The sequence below is a fragment of the Orcinus orca genome, chromosome 10, assembly GCF_937001465.1.
Source record: "Orcinus orca chromosome 10, mOrcOrc1.1, whole genome shotgun sequence".
Lineage (NCBI taxonomy): Eukaryota > Metazoa > Chordata > Mammalia > Artiodactyla > Delphinidae > Orcinus > Orcinus orca.
This window is the reverse complement of record NC_064568.1, coordinates 75281395-75288449: the sequence shown is the minus strand read 5'-3', so window position 1 is coordinate 75288449 and position 7055 is coordinate 75281395. Positions and strand designations below refer to the sequence as shown.

At 49.0% G+C, this 7055-nt stretch overlaps 1 pseudogene; it reads left to right on the top strand.

Moving 5' to 3' along the window:
- The first annotated feature begins 4516 nt into the window (after window positions 1–4516).
- On the top strand, window positions 4517–6188 carry LOC101276924 (thioredoxin-like protein 4A; annotated as a pseudogene).
- Window positions 6189–7055: the final 867 nt, after the last annotated feature.

The following is a 7055-nucleotide window of genomic DNA, read 5'->3' as shown; positions in this document are numbered from 1 at the left end:
TGCCATACATTTCGGATTTTTCAATAGTGCTTAAGTTCACTGCCATCACGCGTATGTGTGTTTTTTAGAAAAGCACACTACGTATTAACTATTTGTTTTTCCTAGAAAGAACTGGTGGAGGTGTGATTTCTCTGAGATTAGACCATTTGGGGCGATCCATGGGATCAATACAGAATAGCATGTTCCGTGGAGTTGGGTTCCTAAAGGTTTTTGAAGCCAGGAACCATCACTGTAAATACGGTATAAACCAAGATTTTACGTCCAGTATCATCCACACCTAGCACGAAGCTGAGTCAACAGACAGCGGTCCATAATTACATGTTGATTGATGGATTGATTTGGTAAGTTGCCCAAAGTCATATTTCCTCCAGGGTCTCTGTAGCAAGCAAATCCACGATAACTAGCTTCTTCAAAACCAGCTTGCTTTTCATTTCAGAAATACACAGGAATCCAAATGGGGGGTGGGATCTAGATTTTACACTGAGACCTGGATTTGAATGCCAACCTTTTCATGATTCATCAAAGGACTTAAGCAATAGCCCACCAGCCCACCCTGCCTTGGTTTCTGAATCTATGAGATCAGGGAGCTAGTTCCGGTACTTTCTGCTGTTCCCCTAACCTTGCGACACTTGGCCCTGCCTGGCGACAGCCAGAGCTACGCTGCCCAGTTGTTATCCGGTGTGCAGCTGCCCAGGAGTCAGCGATGGGCACCACAGCTGCTATTGAGGGAAGATGCAATGAGAATATTCTCATAAAGGAGTAGACGGTTTACCCTGGGGGGTTGCCAACACAGCAAAGCAAAGAGAAATCAACAATAAAATTAAAAAAAGAAAAAAGAGAAAGGACCCCCGGGGTTCTGGCTCTAATTCTGTTTCTGACCTGACTTGCTATCCGATCTTAAACAAGCCATTCAGTGTGGGTCTAGACCAAGTGTTACACAAATATAAAGGGGCATGAGCACAATTATTACTAGCAGTGATTCATTAAGGGTATGTTTGTCTGCTGTTTGTTTGTTTGTTTAAGCAGCTTAAAAATGAGGTAACACCCTAAAGAAAATCCAAATCAGACCCCCTTCTCTGGCTCTCTCTCAGTACTTTAATGCTGGTTGTTAAAAAGACAATGAGCCAGTGGTTGTCCTGTTCCCATCCAGGTCCCGCTCACAGACCCATTAGTCATGTAACTAAGGGAAATCACTTCACTTTCTGGAACTTGGAGTCTGCGGTGGTTCTAAAACATATCCTCAAATTCTTTACTCCCTTCCCGTAAAGATATGATGCCTCACTCACCTCCGTTTGAATACAGCCAGCTCCGTAACTCACTTCTAACTCACTGAAGTACAAAGTGCAGTGGAGGTGACGTTACGCGACTCTAAGGCTAGGACTGGCACGTTCTCGCAGAACACACACCTTTGGACCCCTGAGCTGCCCTAAAGCCACCTTGCTGGAAAAACTGCAAAGAGACAGAGATAGAGAGAGATGCCTGTGCCCCCAGCCATTCCAGTTTCCCAGTTGAGAACCAGGCATATTCACAAAGGAGGCTTCAAGATGATCCCAGCCACTGGCATCCTGTGACTGCCCCCAAATTCCTGACCCACAGAAACTGTGAGATAATAAATGCCCGGGGTCGTTTTAAAACACAAGCTTTGGAGAGATGCGTTAGCAGCAATGGGTACCTAATACAGGGACTTTCCATCCTCCCCTCTCCAAGGAACACCTAAGGACTCAGCATTATTCAGGGGGTGGGTCTCAGGCGGCAGTCTCAAACACTTCTTGGGTTTCCATTATAGGAACCCACATCCTATGGTTTTCCTGAAACAGACTTGGGAATCCAAGGAGCTGGAGACTTCTAACTCTGATACTGATCTTGGGCAAATCAGTTCCTTCGGACCTCAGTTTTCCCTGCTGTAAACAGAAGAGGCTTTCTCTTCTCTTTGTACTTCCCAGGAGTATAAATTATACAATCTGGAACTCATAGGTCCATGAAGCATTTTGAACTCCTCTGAAGGTCCTGTTTAAATTCAAGTACTGCCATGATGCGTCTTCCCCATAAATTCCCTATGCGGGCTCAGCATCCTTCCAGGAGGCAACAGGAGAAAAGGCCTGGCTCTAGTTCTCCTGCTTCTGCTCTTTCCAGCCCTTGGCAAGTCACTCCACTGGTCACTGCTCTGAGCCCCATCTTGCCTGTAAGTTGGGTGGATTGGCCAATATCCTCTCAAGCCCTTTCCGGCTATGAGATGCTACAAACGAGACAATTGAAAAGATAGGCTCACTGCTTCTAGATGTTTCCAACCAGTGAAGAGGCAGCCCAACTACTGCAAACACCAGGAAACGATAGGCAATTTAATATGAGATGGGGTGGCACTGAAGACAGGCACATCTGCAGAATCCAAGGCTCCGGACAGGGTCGTAGAAGTTTCTTCAGCTGTTCTTGAAGGATGGTGCTACGGATGGAATGTTTGTGTCCCCCACAAAATTCATAGGTTGAAGCCTATTCCCCAGTGTGATGGCATTAGATGGGGGGCCTTTGGCCAGTGATTAGGTTAGAGGGTGGGGACCTCATGAATGGCATTAGTGCCCTTACGAGAGGAGAGATGATACCCCTCTCCACCATGTGAGGTTACAAGAAGATGGCCATCTGCAAGCCAGGAAGAGGGCCCTCCCCAGCACCAGATCTGCTGGCACCCTGATCTTGGACTTCCCAGCCTCCAGAACTGCGAGAAATAAATGTCTGTTGTTTACACCACCCAGTCTGTGGTATCATGTTATAGCCGCCCCAAATGACTAAGACAGATGGAGTAATAGCCACAATCCTTAGTTGCAAACAACAGAATCCATTCTTGTTCATTTAAGGGGAAAAAGGAGTTTAATCAAGACGATTAGAGAACTGGCAAAATGTCCAGGAGGGCCTGACTCTGAAGCCATCAGCCATAAAGTACCCAACCACAAAAAGGAGTTTCTTAGAGAAGTCCCCACAGCCACTCTGGACCTAGGACCCTCTGCCCTGGAAACCAGGAGCTCAACCCTACACCCTCCAGAATCAAGGGTCTCTGCTGCCCCCTTGTGGTTCCCCTGATGGGGGTACCACCTCAAACCCAATTCTCATGTGGACGCGTCAGGTACAATTCAAGGCACAGAGGTCTAGAGATGTTTTCTAGCTTCTCCCTTGATAACGCAGGATTTGTAATGTGGGAGATACCCCGAATGTAGGGACGGTGTGCAGAGAGATGTGCCCCAGGCAACAAATGCCCGCAAAGATGGGTAGAGTGTGAGTTAGGAGAGGATGGAAGAGAGGGAGCCCTTCTGAGGGAGGGGCCGGGCCAGAAATAATGCGGGGACAGAACGCCCCCTGAGCTGGTGCGGAAAGGCAGGCCGAGTGGCTGAGGGCACAGCCGAATGGAGTGGGGCTGACAAGCCACGAGCCCCACACTCGAGATGCCTGTCGCCTGGCTGTCTGCGCCCCTTCCTCCTGGCTCGCCCCAGTCCCGCGCGGTCGTTTGGAAGCAGCCGTTCTTCCCAGAGCTGGCGTTTGGCAGTTGGCAAGGAGCACCCCACCTTCTCTCAGCAGCCGTCCGTCTTCTTGTCTTCCCCTTTCCATCGGGGTGAACACATTTCTCTTCTGCTGCACATGCCAACATACCTCGAATTTGCTGGCAGCAGGTACTTCTCATGTGTTGGTTTTGGAACCTTTTAGCAGTTTGTCCTATTTCTCTTCCATCTGGGCTAGAAACATGCCAACCAGGATTTCTCTGGATTTTTTTTCTTAATCCCGGGCTGCAACCCAAGGGAATGAGCATCCAGGACCCCCTGGGTCTCAGGGTCCATCACCGCCTGGTACCTGCCTCCCCTCCCCAGCTGTCGCTGGGCACCATGGCCCTCGGTCCCCCAGGCGTAGTCCCAACTTGTGGTGACCTCTCAAACTTAGTGCCTGGAGGCCAGGTTATTACAAAGGGACATTTGAGCTTCCACTGGAAATTGGCAATATATATTCTTGGCAGCAGTAAGGACAGGCTGTGAAAATTCTTTTGGTGTTGGACTTCTTTTAAGGAGTGGAGTTTGGTTTTAGCATACTCCCAGGCAGTGAAATGGGAAAACCAGGCTAAAGATAGAGATGTACGAGAGTGGCAGGTGGAACCCAGAGTCCGGGGTCCAGAGAACATCAGTGCCCGCCACCTGGTAGGGGCTCAATAATCATCTGCCGCTTGGGTGACTGGATGAGGTGTCGCAGCAACACATGGTGACATTTCAGCTTCACTTATTAGACCGACTGATCCCGTCAGGTCTACCTCCTAACCTTCTAGGTCTGTATCGCCCCTCCCTGCTCCCCTTCGGCACCAGCTGGAATGCCTGACCTCAACCCCTCCCACCAGGCTCCTGACCAACTTCGTCCCAGGTCCCCTGGCCCCCAGACCCCAGCCTCTCCAGTCCACCCTGCAGACCATGGCTACTGTTTACCTTCCTAAAAACAGAACTTCTAAATGTGGGATCCTGGATGGGACCCTGGTACAGAAGAAGAGCATCGGTAGAAAAACTGGGGAAATCTGAACAGAGCCTGAAATTTAGTTAATAGTAATGTATCGATGTGAATCTCCTAGTGTTGACAAATGTATCTAAGACATTAGCAATAGGAGGAACTGGGGGGATGGGTAAACTGAACTCTCTGTCCTATCTTTGCCAACTTTTCTCTGAATCTAAAATTATTCTTACAACAAAAAGTTATACCAAAAAAGCAAATCTGACCATATCACTCGCCTGCTTAAAATTAGGGTGACCAATAAGCTTATCTACGAAACAGAAACAGACTCACAGACATAGAGAACAGACTTGTGGTTGCCAAGGGGGAGGGACGTGGGGGAGGGACGGACTGGGAGTTCCAATTCTAGAATCCCACTCCACAGAAATACATGTGCCTCAAGATGTATGAACAGGATATTCTGCTATAGTGAAATATTGGGAATAATCTGCATGTCCATCGATAAGGAAATAGCTATATAAATTGAGGTAAATTCAGGTGCCGGGCCGGGGGAGGGAGGGGGTGGCAAGGGAGGCGTGGGTGTACGACCCCAAGGGTCCCTTAGCCCTGGGTTCTGGGCCGCGGGGTGGAGACTATCCGTTGGTGGGGTCGGGGTCTGGGGACGAGGTGGATGCGGGCCTGGCCTTCCCGGCAGGGCACCGACTGCCCTGCGGGGTGAGGCCCCGTGGGGTGGGGGCTCCGCAGGGTGAGGCTTCATAGGGTGGGTGCCCCGCGCTGGAGCTGGGAGGAGCTGGCCGGTGGTTCCCTCCCGCAGACCCGTCGGCCCCAAGATGTCGTACATACTCCCGCACCTGTACAATGGCTGGCAAGCGGATCAGGCCATCCTCTCTCGGAAGAAGACCGCGTGGTCGTCATTCGGTTTGGACACGACTGGGACCCTACTTGTATGAAGATGGACGAGGTTCTGTACAGGATACCTGAAAAGAAACGGCAGATAACGGGGGATCTTCCTCATCTTGCTGTGAGCCCTGTTTGGATACCCCAGCTGTTTTAAAAGTTAAAAATTCCTCAGTTATTTATCTTGTGGATATTACAGAAGTACCTGACTTCAACAAAATGTATGAGTTATACGATCCGTGCACTGTCACGTTTTTCTTCAGGAACAAGCACATCGTGATCGACCTGGGTACTGGCAACAACAACAAGATCAACTGGGCCATGGAAGACAAGCAGGAGATGATCGACATCATCGAGACGGCGTACGGGGGTGGGGGGGGCCCGGAAGGGTCGCGGCCTGGTCGTGTCTCCGAAGGACTACTCCACCAAGTACAGATACTGAGCCCTCGTGCAGTCCTGGTGCATACAGTGCCGTGGAGTCATTGTCACGTGGAAATACTTTCAACTATTTAAAGCCTTCGAGAAAGCGTTTGGGAAAGGACACACAGCTCAAGGAGCTGGAGGGTTTTGCAGTGAGGGTGGCATTGCCTCCACTTTCAGTCTGCCTGGTCCTTGTATTTTTGTATCAGCAAATATCTGTAAATATCTAGCTGATATAAATAAAATACATGGTGATGGGAAAAATAAAAAAAAAATTTTTAAATAAATTGAGGTAAATTCATACAGTGGAATACTGGGTAGCCATTAAAACAATGAGGTAGATCTCCATGTATTAACAGGAAGAGATCTCCAACATATAATCTACGTCAGGGGTCGGTAAACTAAGTGCCACAGGCCAAATCCAACCCCTGTCTGTGAATGTACCGCCCACGAGCTAAGAATCGTTTTTACATTTTTAAATGGTTGAAATGGGGCTTCCCTGGTGTCGCAGTGGTTGAGAATCTGCCTGCTAATGCAGGGTACATGGGTTCAAGCCCTGGTCTGGGAGGATCCCACATGCCGCGAAGCAACTAGGCCCGTGAGCCACAACTACTGAGCCTGCGCGTCTGAAGCCTGTGCTCCGCAACAAGAGAGGCCACGATAGTGAGAGGCCCGCGCACCGCAATGAAGAGTGGCCCCCACTTGCCACAACTGGAGAAAGCCCTCACACAGAAACGAAGACCCAACACAGCAAAAATAAATAAATAAAATTAATTTTTTAAAAAAAATGGTTGAAATGCAATCAAAAGAAGAGTAGTATTTTGCAATATTGAAAATTACATGAAATTCAAACTTCAGTTTCCATAAATAAAGTTTTATTGGAACATAGCCACACCCGTTCATTTACATATTGTCTATGGCTGATTTTTTTAAAAATAAATTTATATATTTATTTATTTTTGGCTGTGTTAGGTCTTTGTTGCTGCACATTGGCTTCCTCTGGTTGTGGCAGATGGGGGCTACTCTTTGTTGCGGTGCGCGGGCTTCTCATTACCGTGGCTTCTCTTGATGCAGAGCACCGGCTCTAGGCACGTGGGCTACAGTAGTTGTGGCATGCGGGCTCGGTAGTTGTGGCTCGTGGGCTCTAGAGTACAGGCTCAGTAGTTGTGGTGCACGGGCTTAGTTGCTCCACGGCACGTGGGATCTTCCCAGACAAGGGATCGAATCTGTGACCCCTGCATTGGCAGGTGGATTTTTAACCACTGCAC